This window comes from Bufo gargarizans, chromosome 9 (assembly GCF_014858855.1).
Source record: "Bufo gargarizans isolate SCDJY-AF-19 chromosome 9, ASM1485885v1, whole genome shotgun sequence".
NCBI lineage: Eukaryota > Metazoa > Chordata > Amphibia > Anura > Bufonidae > Bufo > Bufo gargarizans.
In genome coordinates, this window is record NC_058088.1 from 45,661,962 (window position 1) to 45,677,944 (window position 15,983).

Below are 15,983 nucleotides of genomic sequence, written 5' to 3' on the forward strand. Positions count from 1 at the left end.
TCTATTAGTGTCTCCAGCTTAGCTGCATAGTCCTTTGGAGTAGGAGGAAGTCTCAAATCCGACTCTCACCTTATCAGTGGCCCTGGCTACCAAACTGACACTCCTCCATGTTTTACACTGCAGTTCAGCTCCATTAGGGATCAGCGACTCTAGTTGAGCAGAACTGTTTATTGGAGTCTAAAGCTGCTCTCACATCTGCGACACGGAGATCGGAGAATGCTGGGAAGTGGCCGGACATAAACCGCAGAGGCCGATTCTCGTCCGGATCTCAATATACTTAATGGCGCCGGCGGTCGTTCCGTTTGCATCCGGCAGTGGCGGATCCGGGGATAAGCCTCAAGGAGGGGGAGGGGTGATGTGAGCATCCGTATAGGAGGTCAGTAGGAGATTAGTGAATTGCTTATATTAGTTTTAGAAGAGGCCGGGGGGAGCAGGAGGAGAGGAGACGATGCGGGAATGAGGTCATCCCAGGGGACTAAAGGGGGTATTAGACAAGTCAATAATCCGCCTAAACAAATATAACCATTTTCCTAGTGTGTAAAAGTTCCTAGCGGTCGATTCTCGTTCATCCACATCTAGTCAAAAAAAAATTATCGTCCGTCGACATGACGTCTCAGCGTGTAACAAGTCGTCACCTGATCGCCAAGTCGTCACATTAGAGGAGCGGAACCTCCAAGTGCTACAATCTTTCTATGTAAGAGATACATTTATACATTGTCCTGTGTAATAATCACCAGTTACAATAACGACTCGTCAACTATTCAAGCATCATCGTTACCAGATCTACCCGTCTAATACCCGCTCATATCTAGAGGCCCACGCTAATATAATCAGTCCCTAGGGGGTTAATATTCTTACAAATCTTCCTATGTAGCCAAACCGTGCAGTAATTAGCCATTACCCATCTGATTGCCACTAGGCCTTAAAGGGGCTAATACAAATTATAAAACAAGCCCCCCAATGCCCGGGCCCCTCATATAGATTATACTTCCTCCGCATCATTCCCGATCCCAGCGCGGCTGCCGCACGGATCAGGAGCAACGCAAGTCCCAGGGATTTAGGGCGAGTATAATCTATATGAGGGGCCCGGGCATTGGGGGCTGGATTTAGAGTTTGAATTTACAGAGAACAGATTCTGACTACGACTACACGGCACTAGGTGAATTGCAGTATAATCATGGCAGCAGTTGTTCCTTACGGGAAAGAAAGTCACCAACCCGACACCGAACCTTAGGTTAAACATTTCTTTTACATTATTTCCCCGTGTCGCTATCTATACCTGAAATAAATATATAAATAAAATTGACATTACTTTTTGCACTAACCAGAATAATATGCCAAGACTGTCTACTTTATTGTGTCCTATGTGGTTGAAGTCAAAATTAATCTAGACTGGAAGGGACTAAGTGACTTCCATGGGAGGGTGTTGTGGGCATGCTCTGTAATCTGTGCAGGGTCATTGTGCAGGGAGGGAGTGTAGATAAGCTGTGATCATCACCTATTGTGAATTGTGGATGCTTTGTTAATTATAAATTAACAGGTGTTACCCTGTCATTGTAATGCTGCTTGGGATGATAATAAGATGGCTGCTGAGGAGTGATCTCCTCAGACTAGCAACTCTCAATATATGATTTGAGTTATGGGCCAGGGTGAAAACTAAAAGAATATTTTTTTGTTAATATAGACCGACATGTAAAATTGAATAAAATAAATAAATAAAAAAAAAAAAAAAAACGCCTAAAATTCTAAAAATATAGTGTGAGGTGGGGGGGGAATAAACCATTTACTCCACTATGGTGGTGGAAAAAAAAAAAAAAAATGTCAGTGTAAGGGGTGGGGCTTATCAGGGGGGGGGGGGGGGGGGTCCGTGCTGCCCACTCATTCACCATACAGTTTCTGGTGTACGTTACAGCTGAGGTTCACGCCAATCCCGAGTTGGTGTAGACTTCAGCTTCTGGTGCATCTGCCTCTTAATAAATGAGGCGCATCTCGCACCGGCAGACGGAAGCATCAGACTTGGTGAATGTCCTTCAGAATGTTCAACATAGAAAAGGGATTTGACAATAGGCCGTTTCCTGACAAACTCCCTTTAAATCTCCTCAGGTTTTTGGCGTTGTCTGAAGTAGGTCAGTAAATTCCTGGATGGTTTCTATCTATAGGACAACCTGCACAGATACGGACACCTGAGGAGTGAAAAGAAGCCGAGGGCGGATGGGTTGCACCTGCTGCCTCACTGTATGTGCACCGCATGACGCCGCCTGACCCTTGACCTTAATAGAATGCTGCCGATTAGGAATGAGCCGAAGTTATTACTTCGCGAAGTCTCACGAGACTTTGCATAATAACTGAATAAATCAATTTCTACTGTTAAAAAAACAAAAAAAAAAAACAAACACATTTCCCAAACTTGGGTTTGATTCCAAAGTTCCACTTGGAACGGAACCAGAGTTCGTTGAATGGTTTTTTACAGTAGAAATTAATTTATGAAATTTATGCAAGACTTCGCAAAGTAATAACCGGCTCATTGGAGGCAATACATTCTAATACTATATTGAGCGCTCGCTCCGTACAGTATGCAAATTAAGTATTATGCAAATAGACTTTGGATGTTTCAGCCAAAGTCGATTCACTCATCCTTACTGCTATTCATTAAATGTATCAAATTAAACTTCATTAATAAGGGATATAAATAGAAAATAAATGTCAACATTGTAACAGATTACATGTATGACATAAGACTTTTCTGGTAATTGCCCCAATCCTCGGTATTACTTATCCTGTACTGATCCTGAGTTACATCCTGTATTATACTCCAGAGCAGCACTCACTATTCTGCTGGTGCAGTCACTGTGTACATACATTACTTATCCTGTACTGATCCTGAGTTACATCCTGTATTATACCCCAGAGCTGCACTCACTATTCTGCTGGTGCAGTCACTGTGTATATACATTACATTACTTATCCTGTACTGATCCTGAGTTACATCCTGTATTATACTCCAGAGCAGCACTCACTATTCTGCTGGTGCAGTCACTGTGTACATACATTACTTATCCTGTACTGATCCTGAGTTACATCCTGTATTATACTCCAGAGCTGCACTCACTATTCTGCTGGTGCAGTCACTGTGTATATACATTACATTACTTATCCTGTACTGATCCTGAGTTACATCCTGTATTATACTCCAGAGCTGCACTCACTATTCTGCTGGTGCAGTCACTGTGTACATACATTACTTATCCTGAGTTACATCCTGTATTATACTCCAGAGCTGCACTCACTATTCTGCTGGTGCAGTCACTGTGTACATACATTACTTATCCTGTACTGATCCTAAGTTACATCCTGTATTATACTCCAGAGCTGCACTCACTATTCTGCTGGTGCAGTCACTGTGTACATACATTACTTATCCTGTACTGATCCTGAGTTACATCCTGTATTATACTCCAGAGCTGCACTCACTATTCTGCTGGTGCAGTCACTGTGTACACACATTACTTATCCTGTACTGATCCTGAGTTACATCCTGTATTATACTCCAGAGCTGCACTCACTATTCTGCTGGTGCAGTCACTGTGTACATACATTACTTATCCTGTACTGATCCTAAGTTACATCCTGTATTATACTCCAGAGCTGCACTCACTATTCTGCTGGTGCAGTCACTGTGTACATACATTACTTATCCTGTACTAATCCTGAGTTACATCCTATATTATACCCCAGAGCTGCACTCACTATTCTGCTGGTGCAGTCACTGTGTACATACATTACTTATCCTGTACTGATCCGGAGTTACATCCTGTATTATACTCCAGAGCTGCACTCACCATTCTGCTGGTTGCTATTTGAAACAGAGGTGCTACATCACAAGTATGCTGCATTTCATATGAGCCGAGTTCCTGTAATGAAGGGGACAATTTGTTTTTATCACTGCAGGACTTGGACACTTCCCTAAATATAAATCACCAGAGACAGTTCTATGAAAAACGTGAAGAATCAGGTAGTAGGAGATTTTATCTGTGAGGCTGCAGAATAGTGATTACCACTCTGAAGTATAATACCGGCTATACAAGTAATTTTAGTCAATGAACTGTTCAACCCTCTTTACACCTCTACAGAAATGACTTGAGGCACTGTAGAGAACTGATGCAGAAGTTTTCACGCCCATCTGACAGCTCTGCAGGTTTCCTGCCTTAATACTAGCGCCCTCTCTCTCTTTTACCTGACTGATTACTGGGGGGGGGGGGGGGGGGGCACCCTAATAATCTACAATTCCTCCCAAAATGCATCCTCTTGGAGCAGGGGAACATTCGCAGGTTTCTTCTGGGGCTCAGGTTTATTGACACACGGAGCAGCAAGCTCCGGCCCTGACCAAATATTTATCTACTACTCCATGGAAATTGTACACAGGACTGGGACTCGGGTTTCATGGCGAGTAATGGATTCCTAAATGGAAAGATATAGCCGGCCTGCATCATCATCATTACACGGGCAGAGGCCGTCTACAAACACAGAGGACACGCTCGCTGCTACAATGTATCCACCGTCCTCTGCAGGGCAAAGCCAAGATGGTTTAAAGGGGTCCTCCAGGCAAATCATCCAGGGCGTGCAAACTTTGTAACACTGATCAGTTGTATGCAACATGATGAAGGGTCCCACCACTTAGGGCCAGGCCCGTGCTGCGGAATGCAAATTGCGCTCCGCTATGCACGGGCGCCATTTGTGGAGGCAGGACCCATTCACTTCAGTGCGGTATGCACTGTAAAAAAAATACTGAATGCACTACTTTTTTGCAGTGCGGAGGCACAGACAGAAACCCCGTTCCGCACCTTCCGTATTGCAGACCCATTGGCCGGTGCCTGTATATCGCGGACCCGCGCGCCACAATACGGGCACGGCCGGCACATCTTCGGGTGCATGAGCCCTTATTTGTAGGTGCTGGATTGATCAGTCATATCATAAAGATGTGTAGATGTTGCCCCTGATCATATTCAGATCCAGGGTTCCAATGCTGCAAGGCGGCAGTGCTAACCACTGAGCCACCGCGCCTGCGCTGCACTGAACACTGCACCAGTTGCAGAGCTCCTGGTCCCTCAAGTGTAGCTGCCCCAATAACTTCCATGTCTCCGGGCAACCCCTTTAAGTCTGACATAATGCAAAATGCCCAAACTGTATTACATACTGTAACAAAAAATAAAAAAAAAATTATAAAAAAAACAAAACAAAATGCTGTCTATGCAAAATAATGTATTATGTATTTAACCCTTCGGATAGCGCCATCAATAGGGGCCACACCATCGGTTTTGACAAGAGGGTAGGTGTTTCCACTGTTTTCCAATTGTACACCCAGCAAAACCAGTAGCCCCCAGTAAATGTTAGTGAAAAACTATGCCAGCCAGGTGCAAGGACTGCCATAAATGCGCCCAATTTATGACGGCCGCGCAAGACTGGAGTAAAAAGCCGGTCCTAGAAAATGGGCCAAGACTACAAAGTGCGAAAACAGCCCAAGCATCAGAAGAAGACTTTCATTTTCTGCACATGGGTCCGCTGCTTTCCCCCTCTTCCAATTCGCAGGGGGAGGGGGCACCATTTCAAATTCCACCTCAGACCACAGCCTAGGCAAGAACAGACCCTTGGGGCGAAATAAATGCTTCCCAGTCAGAGCCGGAGCCAATAATAATCTGGACGAGGTTCTGACTTTACAACGGGAAGCTTGGCGACTTGGTTATTTCACAATGCCCACGCGTCCTGATACAATGTATCATAAAAACAAAACACAAGAGAGGGCGTGTGAGCACACCGGGACGGGTTCCTCTGATGTCTCCTATCCAGGAGATAATTACTATTTACACTGTGTGGCGGCATTTAGGTATTAGGTATGTGCCCGGTAGGACGTCTCTTGTGGTACCTGCTATCACCCAGTGCCCAGTTATAGGTGGCACAAATGGTCCAATCACCTACATAACAGTGCTGTACAGCGCCACAATAAATACCAGCACTAATACAGAAAAATCACAAAAATAACCAAACAAGAGAATCCTGTGCCTTAAATACGGCAAGAAGTGGCGAGTATTTTTTCATAAATAACCCCCTATGGCTATAGTCGCTCCCGTGCTTATAGCAATGTTACTGTTTGTAACCATTTTGATGGGTATTTCCAGGCTGTGTAGATTGGTTACATTGTAACCAACTGCCAGTGACATAAACAAGCTGGACTCCGGACTGACACAATGTATCAGCGCAGGTAAATATACTGCCCCTCAGAACAGGAGAGAGGTGAGCGTCACACAGAGGATTCGTATAGACTGTAACACGCACCATACAAGCACATACTCAATGCCCCCCCACCTGTGTACGAGTCCTCTATGGGTGGGCTACATGTAACCAGTGCCCCCTCTGTCCCCGACATCAGCATTCGGGGAGTGAATTGAAGCAATTATTATAAGGAGCTCCATCCGATAAACCCTGCCCCTATTACACACTTACGTCAGTTCGGTTCCGCGTCTTATCTGTGTCCCATTCTTATCAGAAATGTCTGGAAATGGGTTCTAGAGCTGCGCCCATCAGACTTGCCCGGTGGGCCTCCATGAGCCCTAGAAGCCCCCATTTCTTACATGCAACCTGTACTACAACCATATCAACACCCACATAGTATTAAAGGGGTGTTCTGGGATTTTGATATTTCATGGCCTACCCTGAGGATAGGTCATTAACGTCTTATCGGTGGGCGTCCAACTCCCAGGAACCCCCACCAGTCAGTTGAAGAGGCTGTGGTGCTCCAGGCAGTGCTGCGGCCTCCTCCCAGCGCCATACATTGTATAGTGCAGTGATGGCGAACCTATGGCACGGGTGCCAGAGGCGGCACTCAGAGCCTTCTCTGTGGGCACCGGCACTGTGAAAAAAGTCTATGGTGTACCAATATGCCTTAGACTTTTCCTGCCATTCATCAGCACAGGGCACACTATGAACAGCTCAGGCAGCGCACTGAATGTAGGCAGGCTTTAATAGCTAAATGATAAAGTACATGGAATATATACTATATTGAACTATATATTCAGGTTAAATTGCCGTGTTGGCACTTTACGATAAATAAGTGGGTTTTGGGTTGCAGTTTGGGCACTCGGCCTCTAAAAGGTTCGACATCACTGGTATAGTGGATGTGCTTAGTAGTGCAGCTCAGGACGTGAATGGGACTCAGAGGCCATCAAAAGTGAAGTCACTGACCTAGGAAGAGGCTGCGGCACTCACCTGAGCTGATCGGCAGAGGTGCCGGACACCCACCGATCAGATATTGGTGACCTATCCGAAGTAAAAGGTCATCAATATCAAAACCCTGGAAAAAACCCTTAAAAGAGGACATGTCCCTTCTCCCTGCACACCCATTTTAGTAAACGTTTATATTCCCAATAAAATAGCAGTTTCTTATAACACTACATTGAGACATTCCTCTGTTGTTCCTCCTAGAAACATATGTATAATTTACCAGGGGGTTGTTACCATTTTCTCTGTCCCTACATAATCAGACACTGGTAGCACTAACTGAAGTGTGCAGTGACCCCCTGTCCCCCCTGCCCACCTGGTAACGCCCGGTTGGCAATTGACTCTTAAATATGTAAAAGGAATAACAGAGGAATTAAACAACACAAGGTTCTTGGAAATGATGCTGCAGAACACAATATTAAATAAAACAGACATGCCTGGGGTATTTAGGATGTGGGCACAGATGTGGGCGGTAGACTGGGCCGTGTGGCAGTGTTGATGTGGGCACAGATGTGGGCGGTAGACTGGGCCGTGTGGCAGAGTTGATGTGGACACCAATGTGGGTGGTAGACTGGGCCGCGTGGCAGTGTTGATGTGGACACCGATGTGGGCTGTAGACTGGGCCGTGTGGCAGTGTTGATGTGGACACCGATGTGGGTGGTAGACTGGGCCGTGTGGCAGAGTTGATGTGGACACCGATGTGGGCTGTAGACTGGGCCGTGTGGCAATGTTGATGTGGACACCGATGTGGGCTGTAGACTGGGCCGTGTGGCAGTGTTGATGTGGGCGGTAGACTGGGCCGTGTGGCAGTGTTGATGTGGGCACCGATGTGGGCAGTAGACTGGGCCGTGTTGATGTGGGCATCGATGTGGGCGGTAGACTGGGCCGTGTGGCAGAGTTGATGTGGGCACTGATGTGGGTGGTAGACTGGGCCGTGTGGCAGTGTTGATGTGGGCACCGATGTGGGCTGTAGACTGGGCCGTGTGGCAGTGTTGATGTGGACACCGATGTGGGCAGTAGACTGGGCCGTGTGGCAGAGTTGATGTGGACACCGATGTGGGCTGTAGACTGGGCTGTGTGGCAGAGTTAATGTGGACACCGATGTGGGCTGTAGACTGGGCCGTGTGGCAGTGTTAATGTGGACACCGATGTGGGCTGTAGACTGGGCCGTGTGGCAGTGTTGATGTGGGCACCGATGTGGGCTGTAGACTGGGCCGTGTGGCAGAGTTGATGTGGGCACTGATGTGGGCTGTAGACTGGGCCGTGTGGCAGTGTTGATGTGGGCACAGATGTGGGCAGTAGACTGGGCCGTGTTGATGTGGGCATCGATGTGGGCGGTAGACTGGGCCGTGTGGCAGAGTTGATGTGGGCACTGATGTGGGTGGTAGACTGGGCCGTGTGGCAGTGTTGATGTGGGCACCGATGTGGGCTGTAGACTGGGCCGTGTGGCAGTGTTGATGTGGGCACCGATGTGGGCGGTAGACTGGGCCATGTGGCAGAGTTGATGTGGGCACAGATGTGGGCAGTAGACTGGGCCGTGTGGCAGAGTTGATGTGAGTGGTTGTAGGTTCTCAGGCTGTTAGCTGGCGTGTAGTGACAGGGAATGATAACGTGACACATTGGACCCGGCAGTTAAACATGAGAACTTCCCAAGCGTGAAGCAGGAGACAGAAGCCGCTCAGGTGGAGGCTCATTACCGCTACCGAGGTGGATTCCCAGGGCTCCAGACTAATGATCTGGAAGCAGAGGATGAGGCGCAGGACTCCAGCTCTGGCGGATTACATGAATAACTCATGATTGCTAGATATTTCAGGATATAGTCATCTGCCAATTACATTCACTTTTTTATATGTTTCCTTCAAATCCCATACACTACAGCGCCGCTCTGTTCATCCTAAGCATCCTGATTCCTGAACATCATGCCAGACCTACAGTGAAGGCTCTGCAAAGCAAGATGGCTGGGTAATAACCCCATGTGTGCTGTCATTAGCGGCCATCATTAAACATTTGCTACATGTGTAAGTAATGGAGACAATTAAGCCATGGTCAAAGACCAGTACAGGAGGCTGCATTCACAAACTCTGTGCAGACACTGAAAAAGCAGGGAAACTGGACCATTACAGCTGTGAAGCCCGAAGAATTCAAATAGTAACAGAGTTAGGATAAGTAATGTATGTACACAGTGACTGCACCAGCAGAATAGTGAGTGCAGCTCTGGAGTATAATACAGGATGTAACTCAGGATCAGTACAGGATAAGTAATGTATGTACACAGTGACTGCACCAGCAGAATAGTGAGTGCAGCTCTGGAGTATAATACAGGATGTAACTCAGGATCAGTACAGAATAAGTAATGTATGTACACAGTGACTGCATCAGCAGAATAGTGAGTGCAGCTCTGGAGTATAATACAGGATGTAACTGAGGATCAGTACAGGATAGGTAATGTATGTACACAGTGACTGCACCAGCAGAATAGTGAGTGCAGCTCTGGAGTATAATACAGGATGTAACTCAGCATCAGTACAGGATAAGTAATGTATGTACACAGTGACTGCACCAGCAGAATAGTGAGTACAGCTCTGGAGTATAATACAGGATGTAACTCAGGATCAGTACAGAATAAGTAATGTATGTACACAGTGACTGCATCAGCAGAATAGTGAGTGCAGCTCTGGAGTATAATACAGGATGTAACTCAGCATCAGTACAGGATAAGTAATGTATGTACACAGTGACTGCACCAGCAGAATAGTGAGTACAGCTCTGGAGTATAATACAGGATATAACTTAGGATCAGTACAGGATAAGTAATGTATGTACACAGTGACTGCACCAGCAGAATAGTGAGTGCAGCTCTGGAGTATAATACAGGATGTAACTCAGGATCAGTAATGCAAATTCGGGATACAGTAAAATAGTGTTTAAAAGTTGACAATCTATAACAACTTGGACATTGCATTCACCAATGTGTATACCCAGCTTGAGGCCATACATGACCCAATTAGATCGACATCATGGTGAGAAGTGGGCCATGTACGAGGGAGATCATGAGATTCTGAAGGATGGAAGCAAAACACCATCACCCTGATCCAGGAGGTTCTCTCATAGAGAAGAGAATGATTAGCTCTTGCACAGGTCTCACTGCCCAGAGTCGGACATTTACCAGATTCTGAACCCTAAGATCATGGTGTAAGCTGCTGCATATGGAAGGCTATAGAGTAAGCCGTGCCATACATTTGAAGAAGTTTGAACCTGAGTGAACCCTTCTAGAAGTGTCTCCTGCTCCTCTTGGGTCTTAGTCAATGATAGGCATGCCATTGTTTCCACGTGCAAACCTTGCAAGTCAAAGGGCAAATACAGGGGAAGTGCAGTGGCCGTCTGCCCCTCCTCACCAAAACCAGCCTTTCCACAGATCACATGGGATTTAGATCAGAGTTTGTGCATTACAGCCTAAACCGAGGAGGCCCCGGTGCAGGAGCCGTGTGTGGTCCTTTCTTAGGAACAGATTTGCTCCTTATAAATTGCTTCCCTTGTGGCTCTAAGCAGAAACCAGCTTAGCATGCGTCTCAGCTCCTTACCACCCAGGGATGCAGAGGGAGCAGTTACAATTAGACTCTGGTATCTTAAGGGGCTCCAAATCCCCTCTGCCACAGAAGACGCCAGAACTAGAATTGGTACGTGGTCGGTGAGATCCCTGTTGGTGATTCTGCATTTGGGCCAGGGAGTCCAGTAACACCTCCGCCTGACACCCAGGTCCTCACCATGACTGCATGCACTTAGGCTGCTTTCACACTAGTGGCATGGACCTCTGGCAGGCTGTTCCGTCTAGTGACCGTGTGCCCCCGGACTGCCGCTCCGCCCCCATTGACTATAATGGGGGCGGTGCGGAGTTCCGGCGGTGGCACAGCAGTGCACAGTGAGAGGCTGCCAGAATAAGATGTCGGACATGTCATGTTTTATTCCGGCAGCCTCTCACCGTGTGCTGCCGTGCCACCGCCGGAACTCCGCCCCGCCCCCATTATAGTCAATGGGGATGGAGCGGCAGCCCGGGGGCACATGGTCACTAGCGGCAGGATGGATCCAACAGGCTATTCACCCGACGGAACAGCCTGCCGGAGGTCCGTGCCGCTAGTGTGAAAGTAGCCTAATGTTATCAATGCAGCACCAGAAAAGCAGAGCGGCTATTATTTGACAGATGCTCCATTCTCAATCCTCAGAGATAGCCATCTGATGGGGAAAAAAAAAAGTCGGACACTTAAACTCCCAATGAGCGTGTCCTCTGAGATGTGGAGCACAGATAGTATGGAGTCCCCTATAATACACAACTTGGCTCCCAATGAGCGTGTCCTCCGAGATGTGGAGCGCACACAGTATGGCGTCCCCTATAATACACAGACAGATGAAAAGGAAATGCATTTAATCTACGTCACATACCGTCTCCGGCCGCACTTCCCGCCTGATTTATGAATCTCTCAATCAGTTCTCAATGACAGCGGATTAATTAACCTACCAGGAAGAACCTCCGCAAAACCGGCTCCTGGAATTCAAGGCACAGTCCTAATAACCCCTGGGACAGGATGAGCCAGGTACGCAATTTAATACGTGCCCAGTGCATGCCCTTCAAGGCAGCATTCGCTTTGTCAGCAAGTACCGCCGGTGTACACCGCACGCTGCTGTGTGTACAGCTGGATACACATCACACCTAGCAACTACTACAGGCGCCGGGTGACAACAAATGCACAGGAAGAACGCCCCCCTCAGGGTGTCACTAGGGGTCTCTGCAGTAAACGGGGTCTGTATGTAGCCTTATGATCGGTTTGCATTTAAACAAGGCGTTACCCCTTACACTACATAAAGACCCCCCTCCTCACTGAGAGTCGAGGACCCCTGCCCAGGCATGAGGTGCAAGACCCCCCGCCCCCCCCCATAATCTACATGAGCAGCCACAATAAGACAACCATTTTCCTTTACAGCTACCCATCGGCTCCACCACACAGGCGTGCGAGACCACCACTCCCTTTTCTGCTGTGCAGAGAGGTCCATTGCCAGGATTTACTGAAGAATAGCAGGCCTGGCACGGTTCTGTACCCGGCGCTGAGCCCACCCAGGCTCCTACAGAAGCCGCTCAACCCTCCTGTCTGGAGCAAATCCTGGCAATGCATGAAAAGCAAGGAAGAGAGAGATAATGTGCTATAGGGGGTGGGGGAGAGGAGTCCTCCGACAAGCAGAGATGTCCCACCCCATCCCTTTGTCACACTGCACAGATCAGGAGCATGGCTCCCCCACGCTGGAGTCTAGTAGGTGATCCCGAAATAAAGCCTGCCTTGTATACATACCCACCCTGTATGTGATCTACTACCACCCCCACCATTGATGGAGCATACCCCATGCTGTAGACTGCTGATCCCCAGCCCTGGTATATGAACCTCCTCCTACTCCCATCATAGACAGAGCACCCCCCACACACTGCTGAGCCACACAGCCCTCCATGGATAGAGCATACCCATAGTGTACCTGCCCCTGTATATGACCCCCCACCCCCATTACAGACACAGGACCCCCATGCTGTAACCTGCTGTTCATCACCACCCCTCATTACAGACTGAGGACCCCCATGCTGTACCCTGCTGCCCCCCCCTTGCAGAGGAACCCATGCTGCACCCTGCTGTTCATGAGCCCTTGTATATGACCCCCCACTCCCATTATAGATAGCTGACCCCCTCCCCATGGTGTACCCATCAGCCCTTGTATATGACCCCCACCCCATTACAGAGGATAACCATGCTGTACCCCGGTGCCCCCACCATTACAGACAGAGGACCCCCATGCTGAGCCCCACACCCTCCTCCCTTCTGACCTCTGCTCGGGATCCAGTAGATCTCCCGCTCTGCCCGGATCTCTGGGCCTCAGGCACCGCTCACACTCCCTGCGCCGGATACAATGTATCCCTCTGCCCCGATACAATGTGTCATCTGACGTGTGAGGCTACAATGTATCACATCCCCTCCTCACCTGCAGTTCCTGCTCCTTCCAGAGATGCTCGGCACCCAGGAGAGATTAATCACAAGGCTCCAGCGCCGGGGGCCCCCGCCCACAACCCTCCCAGGGCCACTAATCTCTGACAAGGGCCATTCCGCTCATCAGCCCGGTCCTCAGCTCCGGGCAATCTCGGTTTCTTTAATTTCGCCCCCCTCTGACGTCACGAGCTGGGGAAGGACGCTCAGTCGATTGGTCTGACCTGTCCGCCAAACCCGCCCCTTCTCTAGATCCTGAAGCCTGATTGGTCGAGTTTTGTGCCAGTCGCCCAGCCCTAGTAGACTGCTGGGTCCTAGAGCTGCCGGGTGCTTGGCAGTTCCAGTCAAAGTCTAGCACAGAAATGATAAGCAGAATGTTATCTGTGGGGAGGGGCTGCAGTCACCTGTCCTAGGCCCAAGAGCTGACACTCCACCGCAGACTTCCTGTAGACTGTGCCTGGCTTGTTTATGTTAGGATTAGGGGTTTATAATATTTTGTAATAGTGTTTGTTGTGATAGGCTGGTAACAATGTAATAACAGGGGGGTATCTAGGTCTGTGCTAGGCCCAGGAGCTGACAATCTACTGCAGACTTCCTATAGATTGTGGATGTTATGATCAGGTGTTTATATCATGTTATAATATTGTTTGTTTGGATATTATGTATATTAGTGGACAGACAGGTAATACAAGGGTGACTAGCTTGGTCTTTATTAGGTCCAGGAGCTGACACTCCGCTGCAGACTGCTCTGGAGCACACAGGCTGGTGTTAGGTGCATGCATTGTTTATCAGCAGGGCTCCCAACCCTATGAGATGCCCAGGAATCGGGGAGAAATGCTTGGTAGATCTCTTCTGATGGATGAGATTCTCCAGGGCTGGTCACTGGTGGCAGGAACGGATTGGCCATAGACCTTACAGGGAAATTTCCCGGTGGGCCGATGCCCAGGGGGGCGCCTGAGCCCTCCGCATGGGCAGCCAGTGGAAGTTTTTATGATGTATGATGTATTTTGAGCTGCTGGCAGTATTTTGTGATCGACTGTGGTATTTGGCTCTGTTGGGACGGTATACAGGTCCTTCTAAAAAAATTAGCATATTGTGATAAAGTTCATTATTTTCTGTAATGTACTGATAAACATTAGACTTTCATATATTTTAGATTCATTACACACAACTGAAGTAGTTCAAGCCTTTTATTGTTTTAATATTGATGATTTTGGCCACAGCTCATGAAAACCCAAAATTCCTATCTAAAAAAATTTGCATATCATGAAAAGGTTCTCTAAACGAGCTATTAACCTAATAATCTGAATCAACTAATTAACTCTAAACCCCTGCAAAAGATTCCTGAGGCTTTTAAAAACTCCCAGCCTGGTTCATTACTCAAAACCGCAATCATGGGTAAGACTGCCGACCTGACTGCTGTCCAGAAGGCCATCATTGACACCCTCAAGCAAGAGGGTAAGACACAGAAAGACATGTCTGAAGGAATAGGCTGTTCCCAGAGCGCTGTATCAAGGCCCCTCAGTGGGAAGTCTGTGGGAAGGAAAAAGTGTGGCAGAAAACGCTGCACAACGAGAAGAGGTGACCGGACCCTGAAGAAGATTGTGGAGAAGGACCGATTCCAGACCTTGGGGGACCTGCGGAAGCAGTGGACTGAGTCTGGAGTAGAAACATCCAGAGCCCCCGTGTACAGGCGTGTGCAGGAAATGGGCTACAGGTGCCACATTCCCCAGAAACAGCAGCAGAAGCGCCTGACCTGGGCTACAGAGAAGCAGCACTGGACTGTTGCATGTCATTCGGAAATCAAGGTGCCAGAGTCTGGAGGAAGACTGGGGAGAGGGAAATGCCAAAATGCCTGAAGTCCAGTGTCAAGTCCCCACAGTCAGTGATGGTCTGGGTGCCATGTCAGCTGCTGGTGTTGGTCCACTGTGTTTTATCAAGGGCAGGGTCAATGCAGCTAGCTATCAGGAGATTGTGGAGCACTTCATGCTTCCGTCTGCTGAAAATAAATGGAGCATGCTGGGAGTCGTAGTTTCACCACAGCTGGAGTGCCAAGGTCAGCCATCACTGGCCTAGATGCAATGTCTTTACTAAACTATGCCAGTGCAGTGGTACGTCCTGATAAAGGGTACAGAAGGGGGCACCCCTTTATCATGTAGCTCTGCCTCATGGTGCCCCGCACCTGTGCCGTTCTCGTGAGACTAATAGACTTAATTAAACATGTGTTCCCTCAGTCTGGAATATTTGGCATCGCCACCCTAGCTTGGGGCAGGTCCAGAGAGGTCAATTCCGCCACCTTCCAACTGCATTGTGGCAATCTACAAGACGGCTCCATTGTATGGGTGGCCCATGGACCTAGTGGCCAGAATCTTCTGTGGCATGAACTTCAATGAGAGCAGCTCACCCTTTTTGTGGATCCAAAAGAGAGAAAACCACCCACCCCTGATGTTCTTCTAGATTATGTTCTACGCTGGTGACCTAGACACCGGCAGATGTCCCTCAGCTAGGATCGCTCTTCTTTTAGGATGTGATCAAGGTCCAGGGAATAGACCGAAACGTTGGCCGCACCGAAAAAATATATCGCTGGATAGATAAATAAAAGTTAATATATTACACGTACCTGGAGTGCTGTGGTTAGAATTTATCTAAGCTGGTGAACCCACTGGACTGAACAGACGGCTTTGCTAAAATTGT

General features: G+C 48.2%; 1 protein-coding gene across 2 annotated transcripts in view; it reads right to left on the reverse strand.

The window, feature by feature from the left end:
• ZDHHC9 (zinc finger DHHC-type palmitoyltransferase 9) overlaps positions 1-13,439 on the reverse strand; it is a 42,219-nt gene extending 28,780 nt beyond the window's left edge. The window contains exon 1 of one of the 2 annotated variants that reach the window (XM_044268278.1): positions 13,288-13,439. The gene's annotated coding sequence lies outside the window, so the exon portion shown is untranslated. Of the gene's footprint in view, positions 1-13,132; positions 13,241-13,287 lie in introns of those variants that run through there. The other variant, XM_044268279.1, reaches the window with a different exon arrangement.
• Positions 13,440-15,983: the final 2,544 nt, after the last annotated feature.